Here is a 24,056-nt window from a genome sequence, read left to right on the forward strand (position 1 = left end):
AGTAATCACAGTTCACAAAGAGAAAAGAGAGGTAGGCAGAGAAAGGAGAGGTAGACAGAACAAGAAAAAGACAAAAAGCACACAGCATGTGACCCAAAAAGGAGACATGAAATAAAGCGTGAAAGAAGAGCCACATCTAGGAGAGCAAACAGAAACAGCAACAAAATGAAAAATGAGAGATATGTCTAAGACAAGACACAGACCACTCTTGTGAACAAAAAGAGAAAATGAGGCAAAGGCACACATGAAAGAAATTAGCAAGAGAAACATGGAAATGGGTAAGACACACTTTAGATAGAGAACAAAGAGCAAAGACAAGGAAGAAAGAGACAAAGAAATACACACTTGAGTGCAAGAGATAAGCAAAGGAAGACATTCAGAGGAAGTAAGTAGCAGAAGAGGCAAGATACAGTGAGGGGCACAAGAGGCATGAAAAGCATCACAGAAAGATTAAAAAAATCAAAAAGTGTCATTAGTAATTATAATAAACTATTGTTACTACAAATACTACTTATACCACTACAATAATAATTATAACAACCACCAACACCAACACAGATGCTCTTCTATTTATAAACTTTTACCTTAGGGATTTCTTACATAGAACCAAAGCATGCCAACTCTGCCTGCTACCTGATAGTGCTAGTGGTCACTTATATTGTGGGAAATGAACTTATGAGTCTTCTTGGGTTACCTTTTACTTGCCATGTGCCAGGCACTGCAATAGGTGAGCACTTTACATACATGATTTCATTTAACCCTCACAAACAAACAAGTCTAATCAGAGACTTTAAGTTGTCAAAGATCATATATCTAATGAGTAGCAGAGGATTTAAAACACACAATGTATGCCTCTTAACATTCTGTTACAACTATTTACTAGGATTTCTGGAAGAGCCAAATGGGATGTCACAGATGACTAAGTATTTTCATAAAAGGCTCTTCGATAGGACTTGCTCAATCCCCTCCTTTAGCATCACCTTTCCCCAACTCTTTAGAAAACGGACTTCATTCTCACACTTTTATAATGGCTACTTCAGAGTTTAGTTTTCTTTTTACACTAATCTTAACTGACGACAGAGTCTCTCACAAATGGAGATGAGGAAGGGTTACCCTTTCAGCAGAAAGCAGAAATGGTGCTTTAAGCTTCTCAATGTTTAAGGCTCTAAGAATGACAGAGGGCCTATACAGTGAAGACAGAACACACAAGCAAAGGCTAAATTCTGTGATACAACTGGTAAGAAGACCATAATGTCTTTGAGTTGCTTCACTGAACCCAGTCAGCAATATGGAAGACTGGTCATCTTTCCATCTCACATTTAGCCCCACTTCACATTAGACCAACACACCCCATCCAACACCAGCTCCCAAAAAACAGCTGTTGTAACAGTTCTGAAGTGATCCTCACAGGACTGCAACATCAACAACTTACTTCATTCAGCTATCCTAAAGTGCTAGAGTGCCAGGCACGTTGATCTTCAGGTGGGAAGGCTGACTTCCTTCAGTGTGTTCAAATTTCTTGGACCTGCTGAAGACTCAGCTCTCCGCACCGCTTGTAGGAAGTATAATGATTTGGCAGATAGGAACAATGAAGAGCTATAAAAAAACGTGAGATAAACCATGTAAATGCCATAAATATTGAGTACTGTGCTAAAGTTACATAAGATTCAAATTAATAAGCAATAGAAAATGTTTCCACAGAACTTTGAAACCTATAAAGTCAAAACTTTTAGGGTCTTTAAAGAGAAAATTTCCTCATTCAACAGAATAGGAAACTGGCATAAATGGGAAAATGTCTTGCCAAATATCACTTGATGAGTCACTAGAGACACCACCACCAGTCATAGCCTTATACCTTAGTTAAAGACCAGAACTGCAGGGCGTGGTGGCTCACGCCTATAACCCCAGCACTTTGGGAGGTTGAGGTGGGAGGATCACCCGAGGTCAGGAGTTTGAGACCAGCCTGACCAACATGGAGAAACACCGTCTCTATTAAAAATACAAAATTAGCTGGGTGTGGTGGCGCATGCCTGTAATCCCAGCTACTCGGGAGGCTGAGGCAGGAGAATCGCTTGAACCCGGGAGGCAGAGGTTGCAGTGAGCTGAGATTGCGCCATTGCACTCCAGCCTGGGCAACAAGAGCAAAACTCCGTCTCAAAAAAAAAAAAAGACTACAATCTTGTTTTAAGTGCCAATCAGCTAGGAAAGAGTCCCTTTAAATGATTAATAACTGAGATCACAAAAATACTAGATATGAGAGGAAAAACACAAGGTCTTCCCAATGTTTAAGGCTCACTTTGATGTTTTAGGACCACCTCAAGTTTGCTTTATTTAAGTCTCCTGGCTCAGGACTAACAAAACACAGCCATAGAGCAGCATTTCCAAAACTCATAATATTGCTCTCTGAGATAAAGGTGAGTCACTCTGGAAGGCAAATATTCTCACAATAAGAAAATTCACATAAGTTGTTTAACATTACAGCTAAAATACAAAAAAAAAAAAAAAAAAGAAGAAAAAGAAAATTCACATAGGCTACTGGCCCTAGGAGAATTTATCTAAAGATTCTGAGTACAATAGATAGATCTTCCTACATAACTCTCAACTTAGCTTTCTAGTTCCTAGGCTTTCTAACAATTTCTGTTAGTAACTCTCTATTTCTAAACCTACAGAGCTTTCTAGTCAATTATAACATTTCAAGAGTTCTTACCCATGAAAATATTTCATGAAATTTATAGGTACCCACTATTTATGAAGAATGCTGGGCAAAGCCTATACGTTCAGGATTTATTGCACCGAATGGTCACCTTTATCTGCCAATTCTCACTCGCTAATCAGCCTCTCCCAATACTGACCTAGAGAATGTAGGGTCCTGGTTCTTTAGCTCCTGCCTGATGACAGATAACTTTGTGCCATTTTTAGTCAGGTTTCCATCTGTATTTATGCAGCTTCCATCAATCAGCAACCATAGCATAAAAAGACACACCTCTCACTTGTTGTGTTATATCCCATGGCATCCCAAGCCATCCTGAAGTATGTAAATGATTGGCAAAGTTCTTCTGTAAGGCTTTAAGAGAGACTTTGGGGACTACATGGAACAGAATGATTTGCCCATGTGATCAATGTCACTGATGTGACAGTTGTCCATGTTCTCCTAAAAGAAAGAACAATTTAGCTGTAAGCCTCTGCCACATGCTATAGTCCCACTCTAAACACCCGAACACATGCAACCCGCTACCCTCTTTACGTCATCACTTTAACCAGTTAATCTCACACCCCGTTGCTTCCCAGGTTAGTTAGGAAGCTATTTTTACCAAATCATATGCAGAATAATGATGAATACGACCTCAGTGAAATGCTAAGTGCAATGTATACTGGAAAACAAAATCAAAATTAAGACTACTTATTATGCTTTTAGGGACAGCTTACGCACCTTGACTTGTGGTGGTTGTTTTTGAGACTTTATCTTCCTATCTGGGACCAGGAAAGTATCTTGACAGAACCTCCTGACCTAGGGTTGTTGCCCAGTGGTAGTGAGCTTTTCCCCTGGAGGATCCTCATGCCCCATCTCCACCTAGGGATCGTCAAAGGGAATGGATCACTAACACTGTAAAGCAACAAGCCTATTCTTCTGAGGAAGATCTGAAAAGAGATAAAAGAAAAAGTATTGAAATGCAGTACACTGGGAAAGTCTGTTCTAATGGGCAACTAGTGGTTGAATTCAATCATATTTACCCTTTTCTTCATGTGGATTGAAGAGTGGACATTTACAGTTGTGCACAGCTGTTATAGTCTGGCTACCAACCTAGCAAAAAAAAAAAAAAATTATCCTATTCGTCCCAGCTCTATTCTGTATGCTTTCCCTCATTTCCAAGAGAAATTTAGAACTGAGTAATTGCCAATATTCCCATGCTGCATTTTATTCTCCAGTCTTTATTAAAGAGCGATCCTCTACAATGTGGGTTGTTAATGCCCTTGTGTTCTCAGCACAAAATATAGTAGGGGGGTCAAGAAATCAAGAGGTTGAAACTAACGGAAGGAGAAGCTAATGCTTTCTCAACCAAGAGAGCCATGAAGCCACACAGAAAAGGTCCAATGTGGTCTAACCCTATGAGTTCTGTAAGAATTCTCCTCCACAATGCCTCTGGCTTCTTTTATAAAGCGCTATTTTAAGAACTGAGCAATCCACCTCTATCAAAGTGCCTGTCAGCTAGTTTTGTAGCATTCCCCTCTTTTAATTTGTACTTTAAGTAGTGCCATGCCATAATATTGCCAAGATAAAGAGAATTGTTTCCTACTCAATCCACGTGGTAACATTTCTTTAACAACCTGTACAATAGGGCGCCACCAAAGTTCTAGGATATTCGGAGAAACCAAGAATGGTCACAAGCATATAGAACTCCAGTTATAACAACAGCTGGCCAGGCGTGGTGGCTCACGCTTGTAATCCTAGCACTTTGGGAGGTCGAGGCGGGTGAATCACCTGAGGTCGGGAGTTCGAGACCAGCCTGACCAACATGGAGAAACCCCGTCTCTACTAAAAATACAAAATTAGCCTGGTGTGGTGGCACATGCCTGTAATCTCAGCTACTTGAGAGGCTGAGGCAGGAGAATAACTTGAACCCGGGAGACAGAGGTTGCAGTGAGCCGAGATTACACCATTGCACTCCAGCCTGGGCAACAAGAGAGAAACTGCGAAAAAAAAAAACCACACACACACACACACACCACAAAAACAGTTAAGCAAATCTATGCAGAAGGAAAAACAAGGTACAGAAGACTAGGGATTCAGTAAATTCCTTATACAGGCCCCCGGGGCTCTCCTATTCCACTTTTTAACAATTTCAATTGTTTTTCAAGCTAAGAAACTTTTGATTTCTTGAAACAAGGAAATGGCAGTGATAATGGAATTAGGCCTACCAAAACCGAGCTAATACAGATGAAGTTAGTCTTATTTGTAAACAAATCCTGAGAACTTAATACCCATCTGCCAAAGGAAAGTGGGAATAATTTAAAAGCCCACTAATCAAAAGGTGTTAAGTTCATTAAATCTATCTTGCTAACTATGTGGTGAGAAAGGAAATAATTTAGTGTTTTGCATCTCTCATTCTTCATTGGGGATCAAGTATGCTTGCCCTTACAGACCTCACTGGAGCCCAGCTGTGAGGGATAAATGAAACAGGCCGAACTCATTATGTAAAGTTAAAATGTATGTGTACATGCAAAAGAAAAAGTATAGGAATTGATGAAAACTGGCTCATGTCCTGCTTTTCTTTCTTTTTAAGAGACTGGGTCCTACTCTGCCACCTAGGCTGGAGTGCAGTGGCCAATAATGGCTCACTGCAGCCTTGAACTCCTGGGCTCAAGCAATCCTGCTGTCTCAGCCTCCAGAGTAGGCAGGACTACAGGCACATACCACCATGCCCGACTAATTTTATTTTATTTTATTTTATTGTAGAGACATGGGTCTTGAACTCCTGGCCTCAAGTGATTCCCCCACCTCGACCTCCCAAAGCCCTGGGATTACAAGCAGGAGCCACTGTGCCCAGCTGTATTCTGCTTTAAAAAGGAGAGTTGTAGGAAGTTAAAGCCAAAGACAGAAGCCCTACAACAATAAATTCCCCAAACTACCTTTTTCTCCAGATAGCTGGCAACCCATCCAAGTAGATTAGCTGGAGCTTGGCCAGATTCTCAAAAGGAAAGATATGCTGAATTTGGAGCCTCTGACAGCTGTTTGCAGTCCTCAGGTCTCACATGCTCAGAATGTCCTTAAGAAGAAAGACAGGGTTCAGTAGGCTACCAAAGCACTGGTAGGATACCAAAAGAGTTACAAAAACCCCAATGAAAAAAAACCTAGGAAGTATAAACTGAAGCATTAGACATAGGTATCTCCTGTCTCTACTTTCTAGCCTGCTTGGTCTCCCTAAAGTCCTCTAACGACAAGCCCTGACAGTACACGGGAGGATTAGACAAGTGAAGAAAAAGAACTACATGAAAATATGGGTCAAACCAATACCGACCTTAAGGGCTGACACTAAATTTGTGGCTAACGGTCATCCTGTTGCTGAAAATACTTCAAGATTCAAGGTAGTGTGGCAACTGCTACTACTGCTTAAAGGTGCAATTGTCTTGACTGTTTTTAATAATTGGCTATCTACCTTTACTATACCATAGGAGCTCACTAAAGCGGATCTAAGCCAAATTTGCAGTCTTGAAAGCACTTTGCATGGTATGGTGTAGTATGGTGTGAAAAGCACCCAGTATGTTAAACCTGAGTACCTTAAATGAATATGGGCTTCCAGATCCCCGATCAGGGATTATTGTATCATGAGGAAACCTTTATGTCAATGTCAAACAGGAATATATGGAATATCACTTATTCAACTCTATTCTCTAGCTTTAAAAAGGCCAAACTGTTCTATGATGTTCTCAATATAAGCAGAACAAGCTTCAAAATCTCTTGCCAACATCCTTCCCCATCCTAATTTAATCTAAGATTAGATACTTCACTTCCAAATGCAGGCTTCCAGTTAAACATGGCGGTTCATACATGTTTATGCATTTACTCTACTGCTTCCTGAAACTCCATTAATGAGTAAATGTGCACTCCATGTGCAAGCAAATTCACCTAAAGAAATTTTAAATAAACGGATCCTAGCTTAAATTCATTTATACACTGGCATCTAAAAGGAAACAACTATTCCAGTCTCCCCAAGTCTTCTTAAGCATATTTATGGAGTATCTTGCTTTAGCATCAAAGCCCTCTAGTTTTGCCTGTTACTATGGTGATGACATACTCAAGGAGCATTCCCTTTCCCTTAACGGGAATCTAAGGCTAGAGAAAATGGTTACATTTTGCAACTGGGAATCTAAGGCTAGAGAAAGTGGTTACATTTTGGAACTGATACAGAACCATACATTTCACTAGGGTTCAATATTCACTGACAAGAATTTTGAGAATCTGTCATCTTGCAGACCAACAAAATATCAAAGTATTATGGAGAGAATAACTGAGTGGCATACCCAGCCATCTGGTTCAAATACTCCAGCATCAGACAGAATTGTCACAGCTAGACGTGATATTAATAATCACATAGGCCAGGCGCAGTGGCTCATGCCTGTAATCCTAGCACTTTGGGAGGCCAAGGCGAGTGGATCACCAGAGGTCAGAAGTTCAAGACCAGCCTGGCCAACATGGCAAAACCCCGTCTGTACTAAAAATACAAACATTAGCCGGGCGTGGTGGCGGGCGCCTGTAATCCCAGCTACTTGGGAGGCTGAGGCAGGAGAATTGCTTGATCATGGGGGAAGGAGGTTGCAGTGAGTCGAGATCGTGCCACTTCACTCCAGCCTGGGCGAAAGAGCAAAACTCTGTCTCCAAAAAAAAAAAAAAAAAATTACATAATTCAACATTTTCATTCTCTAAGGAAACTGGGAACCCAGAAGATGAAACTACCTCAATGTTACACAAATAGTAGGTGACTAAGTGATACTTAAACCCATGTCTTCCCTCAATTCAAAGGTCTTTTAACTCTGGGGTCTGTGCATGGATTCTCAGGACATATGGGGAGCTTTCTACAAAACTTTCACAATACTCTCATTTCACTGTAAGGATAGTTTAGATCAGCTATATGACTACCTCATAATATAGGACCACGTTGCCAGATCAGTGGCAAATGTTCTAGTTTTGTTGCCTGGGGATTCTAGAAAAGAACAGAAGGAAACAATATATAAATGTGTTTTGTGCCAAATGAAAGCGAAATAGCATTGCTATGTGCTATAATAGCAGGATTTAAAGCAGTTTGAAAACAGCAGTTTGGTGAAGTGCATCAACACAGCATGTGATATTACAGACACACCACTCAAAAGAAACTATAATACTATAATAGTAGTGCCATATTTGCATTTTAGTTATCTATTAACTACTAATTTGTACATCTGCTATGTTTTATAGTTGTATTATAGATGTAGGCAAACAGATTTCATTCCAGGTTTGTTCATACACTTTAACTTAACAATTATTCCCATAAACCTAAAGGGTACATAATAATATTTTTCTCTTACAGAAAAAGTTTAATCAAATATAGCAAAATATTAATTGTAGAATCTAAGCAGTGATTATGTAGGTGCACACTGAATAATTCTCTTCTTGAGAGAAAACCTCCCTACTATCAAACTTATTATACAGACTTGAGAAACACTGTCTCAAACTAATATCTAATATAAAATATTAAAATTATACTCAACATAATTTCATGTTATTTTAAATTGCTGATTAATATGCAATGCACATGGCAATGCTGTTAATCAGGGCACTTTTTGTAACAGCACACCAACTTTCTTGACTAAAATTGAAAGGTTAAAAATTATATTTGGGTTACAATTGCCAAGGAAGACATCTACTCCTTGGGTCTTAAATAGGCACTTTGGAAGGCTAGCTGGAGGTCAGTAAATGAACCTTTCCTATCCCACATGTGAACATGCCTTTCCCCTCCTTTCCCACCTCCAGTGTTCTCAGGGTCCTTTAGCTCTTAGAAAAAAACTGAAAGAAGAAATGCATACCCAAGGAACAGCTTACCTGGCAATATCAGAATAATTTAATCTGAAAATCAATGTCAAAATGTGGATTGAAGTAAATTCTGGTTCTTAAGATAAAGTTTGTTTCTGCAACCTATTTTACGTTTCAAAATTGGCAGAAACATTTAGGGCAGAAGGGTCATTTCTAGTTTCAAGAATACCCTACAGCTAAACCCTCCCTAAACTTAACCATAGAAGCAAATGTCAAACACTCACTACCGTAATATTAACAGAAAAATTTCCCAACCAAGCCAGGTTTCTCACTGTAGAAATGGGAGGTAACAGATAAGCAAGGAGGTGAGACTATAATGATCCATGTGGCAATGATTAGAGTTGGAGACGTAGGTATAAACACATTTAGTTTAACATAGATACAGATGGTTACACATATTTATAGATATGTGCATATATACAAGTTAGAATGCAAATATATATCTCCTTGCTCTTGTCAACTGAAAAGGTCTTGAAGGAATGACACTCCAGTAGCAATGAGCGCACCTAGCATTCACTTCTTGATTTCTAATATAACTCTCCAATAAAAAGTATCAAGGCTCCTTGGAGAAATACATCATTCTAGGTCCAAGCAGGAGATATGCAAATGAGTCTGAAGCATCTTGTAGTGCCAAAAATAAGAAAGTGCTCAAACATAAAACCCACATTCATGGGGTTATATCAAAGCCAAATGAAAGAACTCCCAATGGCCAAAGCTGAAACAATTTGAACAACAGAATAAAGTAATACTGTATTATAACCCAGAGTATAAAATATCCCTGAGATCATACTGATATAAATGACTGAATAAACACAATACATTGTGGAGAAAAGACATCCCGTGCAAAAGAATTCCAAATAATTTATGTAAATACTCTGCCTTCAACGAGGTGGAAGGTAATTTCCCATTCCTTAAGTGCTGGCTGCACATAGTGACTTCCTATGTGAACAGTACAATATGGAAATGGAGAAATAAAAACTAATTTTACGCTGGAGAAACCTGACAAACAGTACCTCAGACAGGTGATTAAGGATAACATAAACAGTGGTAAGTCATGTTGATAGTATGTACTCTTGATAAATGATAAGAATGGCACTCTACCTTTGTAGTCTTCCTCCTAAACACTCATAAACCCAATCTAGTCATGAGAAGAACATCAGACAAATTCCAATAGAGAGACATTCTATAGAATACTGGACCATTAGTCCTCAAAACTGTGAAGTTCATAAAAAACAAAGAGTCTGAGAAACTGTCATTACCAAGAGGAGCCTAAGGAGACATGACTACTAAGGACACATGCAGCGTGGTATCTTCAATGGGATCCTGGAACACAAAAAGAACATTAAGGAAAAACTAAGGAAATCTGAATAAAATATGGACTCTAGTTAATAATAATCTATCAATATTGGTTTGTTGTGACAAATGTACCAAACTAATGTAAAATGTTAACACTGGGAAAAACTGGGTGTGAAGTACACAGAAACTCTATCTTCAGAATCATTCTGTAAATCTCTACACTAACATTAAAAGGTTATTTTTTCTAAAAATCTCCCAACCAGATGCTGAAGACTTACAAGACACAGTTTTTAAAAAGCAAGCAAAATGGAACCTAAGAACTTGTAAGTCTATGTTCCAGATTTTGCTACAGTACGTACCATCATTGTTGCAGATCTGACCTAAAGACTTACTCTCTTTCTTTTCTGTTTATGTGGATTTATAATAGGTAATTTTGATATTAAAATATACAAGGCCCAAATGACCAGGTATCCATAATATCAAAAAGTTATTTTTTAAAAAACATTAGCAATTAAACTTTGTTTTTGTACATCAACAGATTTCCTGGAAAGACCTAGTCAATCTGCTGTAAAAAATAAGTCGTAAGTACGTAGCTAATTTTCAGTCAAGGGAGATCTATAAGGCTGGAAAATTTTAATGATATATAGTTTGTAGAGTGATTATATCCCTTCACTGTTCAATGCCAATCACACTAACAGCATACTATAAAATATACTATGCAAATAGTTTTCAAAGCTATGGGTAAAGTAACATAGATAATTTTATAATGGGACCTGGTAAAGTACAGCGATGTTCCAGTCATATCCCTATTTTTAAATTCTTATACGCACTTGATTATGTAGTAAGAGGGTATTGCTTGGGTCTACTGCATAACCTCTCATGTTTCCAGGGACACTAGAAGAATAACATTCTAATTGGTTAAGGAAAATAATACTTTAAGTCTACCCATAATTTAAGAAGTCTAGCACTGGTCAAATTTACATTTTGTTTCAGTCTCTCATCCTAACATGAAAAAAAAAATCAAAAGTTGTTTCCAATATAAACATCAAAACAATAAAGGAGCGGCTTATTTACCAAACTCATTTGTATAAGATGCAGAAGAAGCCCAAGTTCCATGTATCAGTACTCAATTTGGAAAGGTCAAGGAAGAGCTATCAAGTAAAGCCTAAGTCACCAACAAAAACATTTCCAACTCAACAGCCTAATACACATATATATAGTGATATACAACTGTACATGGCCATTGAAGTTTAACTTGTTAAATTCAGCAGGCCAGCTATGTCTTAAATACATGAGCTCTAACTTGAGTTGGATTTTTGAAGGAAACCTGTGTAAAATGCTACTTGCCTACAGCCCAAAATATGGTAGTGAGATTACCAATTTTCTCCCAAACCAGTCTTTAAGACAAGGCAGAGGCAGGCATTAGCTCTGTTTAACTAGACATACCATTACTCTTTTCCATCCAAACTGATAAGGTTTGGGGGAACAGAAGACGCATTAGCTCAGTTCAGATATAATCATTAGTTTCTTTCTCTTTAAGCTGGTAACATATTTTTCCAGGATGCTTTCACATATAAGAATATTTTAGCAGTCAACAAAGGTCAACTCTTAATTCATTACTTTAAGACATGAACTCCCTTCAAGCTGTACATTTGATAATCAGGGCACAAACACCCTGAAAAGAAATTATGAATGCCTAATCACAGCAGCCCTGGGTCTCACAGTCTTCTGTAATTTAGGGAGGTGGCTAGAGAAATGGAAGTTACAGAACGATAAAGCTGAAAGAGGATATGAGAAAATGGTCAGAAAACTTCCTCCAATCCTACACGTTAAGGTTTTATAAAGGGAAAAGTCAGAAAAGAAATGACAATAATCATTTAGAGAAAGGCCAAAAAAGTTTCCTTTATTAGACTTTTGAAAATTTTCCAAATCACAAAATGTCATTTTCAGGGATTTAGGTATGTGATTTAAGCCCCTATCTTATTTCACTAGCAGTCTCAAGATGGTCAGATTGATGGTGATTTGAACCAAAGTAAGAGCCAGGACTAAAGTCTAAGCGTTTCTGCCCAACACCATAATGATTTCCTTCTGCATCCTCCATAAGAAAGCAAATTCCTTGATATAAATCCTGTCTTCGGTTTTGCTATTTATTCCAGCACCTGGTACAATAATATTTGTTGAATTAACACAAGAATTATCTCTATTTTGAAGATGCCCACATTTCCAGAGCATCCCTTTTTACAATTGTTAGAGATTTTTCTTAAGGGTGGAAATTATTTCAGGCAATGAATTTAAATACAGCTTCAAGATTCACCTTTGGATGCTATCTAGTATAATCAATCCACCTAAAATCAAGCCATCCTTCCTCTTGAGTTAAGGTACAGAATCACCTCTAAATTCATTCATTTAAAACAAATTCCAATAATAATTATAATTGTTTGTTGACAATGAATGACAATTTAATTAGCAATAGAAGATTTCATAAGCATAGACCAGTGTTTCTCAAATTGGGGTTATAACCCTGGGGATTTGTGGATATATTCTAATGGATCCCCAAGTTCTACATAAGTTATATAAAACACATCTTTGACGAAGACAGCGTAAAATTGGAAAACATATTTACATTTCAAATATCTTTGTTAAGTCAGTGTTCCTCAAAACACATTTTTTTAGGATCTCAGAAAATTTTGTTCCTTTAGAAGGTGTTTCATCATGAAGCATTACTTGAGTTTGAGAAACAATGGCACAGACCATGTTTCCAAGAAGGCTCAAGACCATGATGTATATAACCCCCAGTCAGCCAGACAATGTTGTTAAACATATGGAGTGGGGGTGGGGGGCATGAAAACAAGCCATGAGGAAATATGGATATGAATTAAAATGGGTTGTAAGTGAAGCCAGTTCATTTATATGGTTCTTGTTGCTCCTGCTGTGATGCATGAATGTGCACCAGAAAACAAGTTTCAAATGTTATTATGTTAAACAGTATTTTTTCAGCTGGAAAACATTAAGGAGGCTAAGCTTCTTTTAGTTTTACGAAAGTAAATTATTACTATAATTTACGAAAGAGGGTATATAAACTACAGCATAAAGTAGGCAAGGAAGGTCAAGGTTTTGACTTCACTTCTCCACTACCCTCTTGGCAAAAAGATTCCAAACTTAAAAAGTATCTACGATATGCATTATCCATGGTCATCTGTTCTTGGGCAGAAATGTAGTAAAATTGTGGAAAGAGCCGAAGTATTAGATTTATACCCTCAATCTCTGAACTTTAAAATACTCAAGCTTATGAGATTTAGCAATCACTAATTTGCCAGCCTTCGCAAATAGCCAAACACAATGGCTATGCTCTATCCCTTTCATCTCTTTCCATGGCTCCAAAAGAGGTAAAAAACAAATGACATTAAAATAAACCAACTGGACTATCCAGATGGCTGCAATATTAATCCTATCTTGGCTTAAAGAGAAAAAGCAAACCCACTCCTTAAGTTTATTCTATCAACTTCAAATCCTTGTGGGTTGCCTTCTTAAAACTACTACTTATGATGCACACAAAACAGCACTTGATTATTATTTTCTAAAGTTGTTTCAAATGTGCTTACATTAGCTCCTCAACAATAAAACCATCTCAGGAATGAAATTATATAGGATGGTATCATTCCTATCCAGGTTATCAGTGTAACCTAGCACAGAGCTGGGTCCACAATATTAATTCTACAGTTCTGCTGGTTAACTCACATATGTGTATTTATGCATGTATGTATGTATGTATGTATCTATCTATCTATCTATCTATCTATCTATCCATATATTGCAGATGAGGTGGGAAGAAGGAAAGAAACTTACTGGACCCTCTGACTTTTCTATAGGTGGCATCTAAGAGAAAGAAAATAGAATAGGAAAAAGATTACTTAATAGCTACAAAGTAGTACTTACAGTATTCTAAAGAGCCAGAGACTCTTCTTACAGCTGTCCGAGGAGCTAGTAGGGCAAACTGCTCCCTGAGCTGGGCCGATCTTTTGACATCCTTCTCCGAGAAACAATATTCTTTTTCAGTTATTACAAAGAACTGCTGTTGTGATGACTAGTTATTTGCTTGAGCAGTTCCATATTACATAATCCTGTGCCACAAAACACCCTGTACACTAGTGGCTGGGATATTATTCATTTCCACTAGGCAGCTATCTACTGTTGAAATTTATATCCAAAAGAATATTTAATTTTGGCTTATTTTTCTTATAAAATAGGGAACTCGTCTTATCATTTTTAAGTCCTCACCTCAGTGTGGTACTTCAAACTACTTCAAATTATTACTATAATTAAATGCTTCATTTTATATAATAGATTAATTAATAAAAAAGGTGGCATATGCTTTTTAAAAGCACCTCTGCATATGTTCCCTCATTTAATCATTTTACTGCAATCTTCTTGAAATAAGTAGGGGCAGGTGCTCCAGATGAAGAAATTAAAGGATTATAAAATTTAGGTAGTTTTTCTAAAAGTGAATGCTGGTAAAGCCCACACAAAGATACTGGTCTTAAGAGTTCCACTCTAGAACGTCTTTGATCATATTAAAATAGCAAGAGTCAGTGTTCTATCCACAGACCCACCACCCTCAGTTAAAATGAGACACTGGTCACCAGGTACATAGTATAAATGGATATTTTGGCTTCAAAAAAATAATGACCAGGTTATCGAGTCCACCCTACAATCCAGATGTCTTTCTTAAAAAAAATTTTTTAATAATAATAACAGCAATTTTTCTGGCTGTATCCTGGCATTTGGCACTTTACAATAACAATATACAAAGGGGACAACAATAGATTCTTAACCAGGCAATCTGCTCTGGAAAGAAGAATGCAGAGAAAGTGCCAACCTTTCTTCCTGGGGAGACAATTTGATAGTGTATACTGGAAACACAAAATAAAGGATGGCAATCCCGCTCCCTGGGTCTGACTTGCCTTGAGTATTTTGCACAGTAAAGCAGTAACACAGGTGGGCAAGAATGGTTCTTGCCCCCAGAATCTGACAATAATTGAAACTAGGATCATTAATAAATAAAAGAAAATGAGTGAAGGCTTATCCACCTAGTTCAGGCCTGCTTTTCATAGTCAACACTGCACAAACACACCAAAGTGGTAGGGAGATCTTCGACTGATGGGCTGAAAAATGGGACAATCAGTACTGTGTTTATTAATAACACAGAAGGGGCTTTGGGTAGTCAGCATACTCAGAAGCAATGCGAAAGGAAGTAGAGGGGTTCGTGTATAATGGGTGGGACCAAGGAAAGTGCAACTGAGAATTGTTTAAGTCCAAGAGAAAGGACCTTGTCCGGTCAACATTACCCAGCAAAGAGGCAAAAGGGGCAGGGCGGAGGGAAGGGAGGAGGGAGACAGCACAATCTTATCTAATAGCTGGATATATGGACACCTGAGATTGTGAGCAATAGTCTGTAAAAAGGGGCCAAGGGCACACAAAGGGCAGAGAGAGGGAAGACTTCGTATATAAAGCATGACACCATGGCTACCTGTGATTTTACACACTGGTGCAATGCAAAAGGGGTGGGAGTATGGACCACTGTTTGATGGACAAGGGCATGGAATACTCCAATGCTTATACTTTATTATACCATGGGAAACTAAGGGTGGGTAGGGTGCTTGCTTAACAAGGTCAGGGAGGGAAAAAACCATTGATAACTGCCATTGTGCCTATTAACAGTCCCAGGAGAAGTTTTGAGTAGTCAGCAGCCCCTGCAGTAATGCAAAGGGGATACTAGGGCATAATATCCCACTCTTAACAGAAGGAGACATGTATAATTGCAAATATTCACGTTAACAGTACAAGGGGCCTTAGTGGGTCAGTACCCCCGATGTATGCAACGAGGAGGCAGGAGTCTTATCTAATGATCAGTGCCCTTGATAACTGTTATTAATGCTATTAATTGTCCAAGAGCTGAGATTATGAGTAGTTAACACTTCTCAGCAGCAATCCAAAGGGTAACGGGAGGAACATAGGGTCTTTTTCTACTACACAGGTCCACAAATACAATTATGACATTAATATTAAAAGAAAAGGGTTCATTCATAATTAACATGCCCCTGATGCAAGGGGAATATGTGGAGATCAACTCTTAGTCTAAAAGAAGAGGTGGACAATTGCATTAATGCATATTAAGTCCAAAAGAAGGGGCACTAAGTGAATATCATCCCTCTGCTCTGAAGCAAAGGTGGTACACGAACATGCTTAGAGAATTGTGTTTGTGCACATGAACATTCCAAGTGACAGAGTCTTGAGTAGTGGGCACTACCTGCTAAAAACGCTAAGAAAGTAGGTAGGATCCTTATCTAGTGCACAGATCAGGAGCAAATGTAATTGCACATATTAACAGTCCAAAACAACAGGACTTTGGTTGATCAGAACACCCTGCTGTACTACAAAGGAAAGGTGATGGGGTATGACTTTAATCTACTGACAAATACAAAAGAAAATTTCAATTATGTATGTTGATAGTCCACCAGAAGGGGCCTTGGAGGGAAACAGTATACCCCACAGTAATGTAAAAGATGTACAGTGGTCCTAGAAGTGATAGGGTTGTGGACAACTGCAATTATTCACATTAACTGTTCAAATGTAAAGATCATAAGGAGTGGGCACCCACTACTGAAAAGAGGTGGGACATCCTTGTCTAGGGCACAAGAACCCACATAAATGCAATTATGCATGTCAACACGCCAAGAAAAGGGGACTTAGGGGGTCAGCAACCCTGGTATACTGCAAATGGAGGGTGAGAGGGTAGGATCTTGTTTAATTAGGATGAACCATGCGGTGATTACGTACATTAATGTCCAAGGGACATTGTTGTGGTCAATTAAAACCATGTACTTTGGACAAATATAAGAATATTAAAAAGTAGTGGGTACTCCTTGTTGAAAAGCAAAGGGAGTCCATGAGGTGCCCTTATCTAGTACACAAGAATATAGACGAGCCAAGAAAAGAGACCTTAGTGATCAGCACCCCAGCTATACTGCAAAGGAGGTCTGAGAGTAAGACCTCATTCAAATAGGATAAGCCATGTGCAGTTATGCACATAAATTTCCAAGATGCATGGTTGTGGTCACTTACAATTGTGCACCTTGATTGTCCAAATGTAAGGGTCTTATGGAGTGAGCACTCGCTGCTGGGAGGAAAAGAAAGATTACGGGTAGGTGGGGTGGGGCAGAGGAGGCTTCCTTGTCTAGTACACAGAAACCTGGACAAATATAATCACACACATAACAGGCCAGGAAAATGGGCCTTGGTTATCAGCACCCCTGCTGTACTGCAAAAGGGGTCTGAGAGTAGGGCCTTGTTCAGATGAGATAGGCCGTGTGCAGTTACGCACATTATTGACCAAGGTGCATGGCTGCGGTCACTTACAATTGTGCACCTTGACTGTCCAAAGGTAAGGTTCTTATGGAGGGGGCACTCCCTGCCAAAAGGGAAAGGAAGATTGAGGGTGGGGTGGGGCAGGGGAGGCTTCCACGTCTTATACACTGGAACCCAGACAAATATAATCACATACGTTAACAGGCCAGGAAAAGGGGCCTTGGTTATCAGCACCCCTACTGTACTGCAAAAGGGGTCTGAGAGTAGGACCTCATTCAGATGGGATGGGCCATGTGCAGTTACACACATTTATGTCCAAGGTGCGTGGTTGTGGTCACATACAATTGTGCACCTTGACTGTCCAAATGTAAGGGTCTTATGGAACGGGTACTCCCTGCCGGAAGGGAAAGGAAGATTGGGGGTGGAGTGTGGCAGGGGAGGTTTCCATGTCTATTACACAAGAACTGGAACAAATATAATCACACACATAACAGGCCAGGAAAAGGGGCCTTGGTGATCAGCACCCCTGCTGTACTGCAAAAAGGGTCTGAGAGTAGGACCTTATTCAGATGGGATGGGCCATGTGCAGTTATGCACATTAATGTCCAAGGTGCGTGCCTATGATCACTCACAATTGTGCACCTTGATTGTCCAAATGTAAGGGTTTACAGAGTGGACACTCGCTGCTGGAAGGGAAAGGAAGATTGGAGGTGGGGTGTGGCAGTGGAGGCTTTCATGTCTATTACACAGAAACCGGGACAAATATAATCACACACATAACAGGCCAAGAAAAAGGGCCTTGGTGATTCAGTACCCCTGCTGTACTGCAAAGGGTATCTGAGAGTAGGACCTTATTCAGATGGGATGGGCCATGTGCAGTTACGCACATTAATGTCCAAGGTGCGTGGCTGTGGTCACTTATAATTGTGCACCTTGACTGTCCAAATGTAATGATCTTATGGAGGGGGCACTCCCTGCTGGAAGGGAAAGGAAGACTGGGAGTGGGGGCGGGGGGCGGGGGGCAGGCTTCCTTGTCTAATACACAGGAACCCAGACAAATATAATCACGCACATAACAGGCCAAGAAAAGGGGCCTTGGTGATCAGCACCCCTGCTGTACTGCAAAAGGGGTCTGAGAGTAGGACCTTATTCAGATGGAATGGGCAAAGTGCAGTTATGCACATTAATGTCCAAGGTGCATGCCTGTGGTCACTTACAACTGTGCACCTTGATTGTCCAAACGTAAGCGTCTTACGGAGGGGGCACTCCCTGCCAGAAGGGAAAGGAAGATTGGGGGTGGAGTGTGGCAGGGGAGGCTTCCATGTCTAATACACAGGAACCGGGACAAACATAATCACACGCGTACCAGGCCAGGAATAGGGGCCTTGGTGATCAGCACCCCTGCTGTACTGCAAAAGGGGTCTGGGAGTAGGATTTTATTCAGATAGGATGAGCTGTGTGTAGTTATGCAAATCCATGTCTAAGGTGCATGGTTGTGTTCACTTAACAATTACGCACCTTGACTGTCCAAATGTGAGAGTCTTATGGAGCGGGCACTCCCTCCTGGAAGGGAAAGGTGAGACTGAGGTATGTGGAGAGGACCCTCCTTTTCTAGTGCATAGGATCCCAGACAATTATAATCACACATAACATGCCAAGAAAAGGGGACTTGGTTATCAGCAACCCTTCCGTATTGCAAAAGGGGTCGGAGAGTAGGACCTTATTCAGATGGAATGGGCAAAGTGCAGTTATGCACATTAATGTCCAAGGTGCATGCCTGTGGTCACTTACAACTGTGCACCTTGATTGTCCAAACGTAAGCGTCTTACGGAGGGGGCACTCCCTGCCAGAAGGGAAAGGAAGATTGGGGGTGGAGTGTGGCAGGGGAGGCTTCCATGTCTAATACACAGGAACCGGGACAAACATAATCACACGCGTACCAGGCCAGGAATAGGGGCCTTGGTGATCAGCACCCCTGCTGTACTGCAAAAGGGGTCTGGGAGTAGGATTTTATTCAGATAGGATGAGCTGTGTGTAGTTATGCAAATCCATGTCTAAGGTGCATGGTTGTGTTCACTTAACAATTACGCACCTTGACTGTCCAAATGTGAGAGTCTTATGGAGCGGGCACTCCCTCCTGGAAGGGAAAGGTGAGACTGAGGTATGTGGAGAGGACCCTCCTTTTCTAGTGCATAGGATCCCAGACAATTATAATCACACATAACATGCCAAGAAAAGGGGACTTGGTTATCAGCAACCCTTCCGTATTGCAAAAGGGGTCGGAGAGTAGGACCTTATTCACATGGAATGAGCAGTGTGCGATTACGCACATAAATGTCCAAGAGGCATGTTTGTGGTCACTTACAATTGTGCACCTAGACTCTCCAAATAAAAGGGTCTTACGGGGTGGGCACTTCCTGCTGGAAGGGAAAAGTGGGGATGAGGGGAGCACTTTCCTTCTCTAGTGCATAGCAATCTCGACAAATACAATCACACATATTGGGAGGCCAAGAAATGGGGCCTTAGGTGTCACCAACCATGCTGTCCTTCGAAAGGAAGGATCCTGATGTAATTGTCATTAGGCACATTAACAGTCTGAGAAAGGGGCCTTAACTGAATAGTACCCCATGCAATAAAGCAAAGAGGGTGTGATAGGTCAGAAACCCAAGTCTAATTGAAGGACCATTGACAACTGCAATTACATGCATCTACAGTCCGAAGAGAAGGGCTTAATGTTGATTAGCACTCTCTGCTTTGATAAGTACAGGAGTCCTGATAAAAGGCACAACTGTATACAACTGAAAATGTGTATATAACAACTAAGATTATGCACGCTAACTTTACTAGTCTAAGGTTCTTAAGTAGTAGGTACTTCCAGCTGGGATGTAAATACAGTGGGTGGGGTCCTTACATGGTAAAAAAGTACAGCAGCAAATGTAATTATGCACATTAACAGTCCAAGAGAGTGAATTCAGGCTAGTTAGAAGCTCCTGCAGTAATGCAAATGGAGCAAGAAAGCGGGATTCTACTCTAACATAGGGGCACATCAACTACTGTTAATTATGCGCATTTAAGCAGTATAAGAGAAGTAGCACTAGCTAGTTAGCACTCCTGCTGCTATGCCAAGGAGGTGTGAGGGGGATGGGATTCCAGGGCAATTGTTTTACTTTTTTTCTTTTTAATGTTGGCCAGGCTGGTCTCAAACTCCTAGCAGTAAGGGATCTTCCCACCTCAGCCGCCCAAAGTGCTGGGATTACAGGTGTGAGCCACCACATCCGGCCTCAGGGCAATTTTGCATAATAAAGTTCAAGAAAGACTTTAGGAAATCAGTACCCCCTTCTATGATACTGAGAAGTCAAGATATTAGCTTGATATAAAAGCTAGATATTAGCTTGATATAAAAGACTCAGTTCTAATCAATTAGACATTTGAAATGTCTTAGACAATTGAAATCAATTAGACAATTGAAAATATGCACATTAAGAGTCATGGACAATTAAAAATACACATTAAGAGTCCCAAGAGAAGGACTTTGGGTTGCCAGCATCCCTTTCTATAATGTAAAAGGGGTAGAATATAGGTTTAAAGGGAGAGACCATGAACATTGGAATTTTGCACATTCATAGTCCCAGGGAAAGGTAACATAGGTAATTAATAGCCCTTGCTGTAAAACAAGGAGGATACAATGGATCTGATCTGAAAGACATTGTTGTGATCAGTTGCCATGGTTCACATTAACTATCCTAGTGCAAAGGTCTTGACTAGAGGTCATCCACTGCTGAACACTAGGAAAGTGAGTGGGGTCTTTAGTGCACAGGAAGAGGGACAAACGCAACTAGCACATTAACAGTACAAAAGAAATGTCCTTGTGATTAGCACCCTCTACTGTAATGCTAAGAGGGTGTAAGCGGTTGGGATCTTAATTTAATGGAAAAGACCATAATTGCAATTATGCGCATTAACAGTCCCAAGTACCCCCTGCTGTAAGACAAAAGGAATATGAGGGGATGAGACCCCAGACTAACAGCAGATAGGGAAATTGCATTTTGCATATCAATAATTTCTGGAGGAGGGGCATTAGGTAACCAGCACCCTCTTGATGTAAAGCAAAGCTGATGCAGGGACCTTAATATAAAAGACTCAGTTCTAATCAATTAGGATTGTGCACATAAACTGTCCTAGTACAGAGGTCTTGAGTAGTAAGGGTCCCCTACTGGAATACAAAGGGAGTGGAAGGGTTAGTGCACAAGATCGTGGACAAATACAATTATGAACGTCAATGCACAAGAAGAGTCCTTGGGTGATCAGCCCACATTGTAGCGTGCAAATAGGATACAGAGTCCCTTTCTAATGGACAGGACTCTGGACAATTGCAACTGTGCAAATTAACTGTCCAAGAGCTGTTACGGAATAATCTGCACTCGTTAGCAACATCCCACAGAAGGTGGGATGGGGTGAGAATCCATTTTTATTGCACAGAACCATGAATATATGCAATTATGCATATCAACTGTTTAAGAGAAGGAAACTTGGGTAGTCAGAACTCAGCAGCAATGGCAAAGGGGACATCCTAGACCAATGAGTGGGACTATGGGCAATTAGTGTTTTACATATTAATGGAAGGTGGTGGTAGGTAGTTCACACTACCTAGGAGCAATGATAAGGGCATATACATAAGTGGGTCTTTTCTGTTACACAGAACTATGAATAATTACTATTGTATCCATTAACATTCTAAGGGAAGGGGCTCTAAGAATGAGTCAGTCCCACTGCTGTTACGCAGAGATGTTTGCAAAGGCCATAGTGTAACTAACATAACTATGGATAATTGGGATTTTACTCAATAATTTAAGAAACTCTTAAATCTCAGGTAGTCAGCACTGCCTCAAGGCAAATGCAAGGGCGACTGGTAGTCTTCATGATTAATGGGTGAGACAATTAGCAATTACTACTTTGTTCTTTAATTGTCCAAGAACAGCAGGATTCTCCAGAAGCACAGCAAAAAGCGCAGTAGGGTGCCTTTGTTTAATAGGCAAAGCTATGACAATTGGGACTGAGCATTTTAACTGTCCAACAAAAGACGGGTTGTCTGCGACCCCCTGCTGAATGCAAATGGGGTTCAGAGTGCTGTGTAATCCAATGGGTAGGATTATAGGCAATTAGAATTTTACTCAATGCAAAGAGTTTTAGGTGGCCAACACAGTACACAAGAAAAGATCACTACTCAAAATTGGGACTGTGACTACAGAAGCAATGACAGAGAAATGGTTTCTCCTTTAAGGGCAGGGGATCGAGAAAATGATAAGTAACTCAAATTGTGGGCAATAATGCTCTGATAGAAAGCTCTCAATTGACATTCCCTAACCTTAACGTACCGAGTAAGGAAATTCTTTGTTCTGAGATCACAGACAAATGGGATTGTATGCATTAACTGAAAATGGTCAAGGAGTCAGTACTGAAGATCAGCAATGCCAAGGGTAAACAGAATATCCCAATATAATAGGATAAGCAATGGACAACTTATTTTGAGCACTGAATCAATGAAAATTAGAGTGACTTTCAAGAAAAGCTGGGCGGGACTGAGGAACCAGGACTGGGACTGGGGCTAGGGCTGGGGGGTTAGGGGACTGGGGCTGGGGCAGGGCTGGGGCGGGGTGGGAGAAGGGCTGGGGCTAGACTAGGGGTTTGCTGGGAGCAGGGCTGGGGAGGAACTGGATGCTAGGCAGGCAGGATATAACCAAAAATTGAAATACTCCAATATAATAAGTATGAATAGGGGACACCAGACCACAGCAATTCAAGTTTCCTGTCTGATAAGTAGGTGATTAGTCAATTAGTGCAGCATCAAGGATGGGAACAAAGCAAGGCCTGGACCTGTGTAAACCTTCAAACACTTTTTTACATTAGGTCATGAAGTTAAATTTTTTACTGTTTCTGTGCTACAGACTCTTCAAAATCCAAAGGAAAATAGTTAAGTCAATTTCAAAGAAAATAACCAGCACATTTTTAAAACATTAGAAATGATTTGACTTTGACTATCTACTGCCAAAAAAAGGTTAAGGAATTTGTAACGAGAAGCTAAAAACTTTAAGGAATTTTAAGGAACTCAAAACAAAAACTCATTAAATATAATTAAAATGAATTCTACAAATAAAGCCTCTTAATACATTTCTATAATAGTCACTTAAGACTTAAATTCAAACACTAGCAAACCACAAAATCAGACTGTATGACTGACATCCAAAAGATAAATATAAATCAAAATCCGACCCCAGCATTAGCCAAGGGGTAGGTGTTCCTCTTGAGGAAGGCAGGAATTCCTCTTCTGCCACCTGTTGGCCAACGATCATCTGTGATCCATTCTGGTCCTTGCCACGGCTCACCACCATGTCCACACCAAGCAGGCCTGGAGCACTGCCCATGGCCACAGTGCAGTGCAGGGCAGACCAGAGGGGGTGGGGGGGGTGGGGCGGTGGGGGGGGGAGTTGAGTTGGGGGGGTTGGGGGGGGTGGGGGGGAGGTATACTTAGCCTTAGGTGAGGCACCAATACAAAGGAATGGCGTGAGGTTCAGACCACACAGCCAGATATCCAGCACTGCAAGAGGCAGCACTGGAAAGGAGGGGACAAATGAGAGGGGACAGAGGTGGAAAGGCCAAATGTCCTTGAAAAGACCTTGAAAACACCTGGTGTACCGCCCACTGGGAGACATACACGTGGCGCCTCCACTTCTTTCTCCTGACTGGCTGAAGACAGCTGCGAAGTGCTATGCTAATTCACCCAAGTCCTCGCTTAGTAGCTGGACAGTGTGTCATCAGTCTAATTCCATCT

The 24,056-nt window shown here is 40.4% G+C and overlaps 1 long non-coding RNA gene across 4 annotated transcripts; it reads right to left on the reverse strand.

Moving 5' to 3' along the window:
- Positions 1-143: 143 nt before the first annotated feature.
- On the reverse strand, positions 144-23,678 carry LOC100938839 (uncharacterized). Of its 4 annotated transcripts, none has more exons than XR_008518102.2 (9): positions 13,799-23,678; positions 9,826-9,889; positions 7,637-7,700; positions 5,629-5,765; positions 3,733-3,802; positions 3,431-3,639; positions 2,984-3,151; positions 1,433-1,596; positions 144-288 (listed from the first exon to the last, which is right to left on the reverse strand). It is a non-coding gene; the product is annotated as an uncharacterized LOC100938839 (long non-coding RNA). The 4 variants fall into 4 exon arrangements; XR_002912947.3 differs by having other exon boundaries at positions 144-344; XR_008518101.1 differs by lacking the exon at positions 13,799-23,678 and adding an exon at positions 13,709-13,726 and having other exon boundaries at positions 144-344.
- Between the last annotated feature and the right edge of the window lie 378 nt (positions 23,679-24,056).

The sequence above is a fragment of the Pongo abelii genome, chromosome X (genome assembly GCF_028885655.2).
Source record: "Pongo abelii isolate AG06213 chromosome X, NHGRI_mPonAbe1-v2.0_pri, whole genome shotgun sequence".
NCBI lineage: Eukaryota > Metazoa > Chordata > Mammalia > Primates > Hominidae > Pongo > Pongo abelii.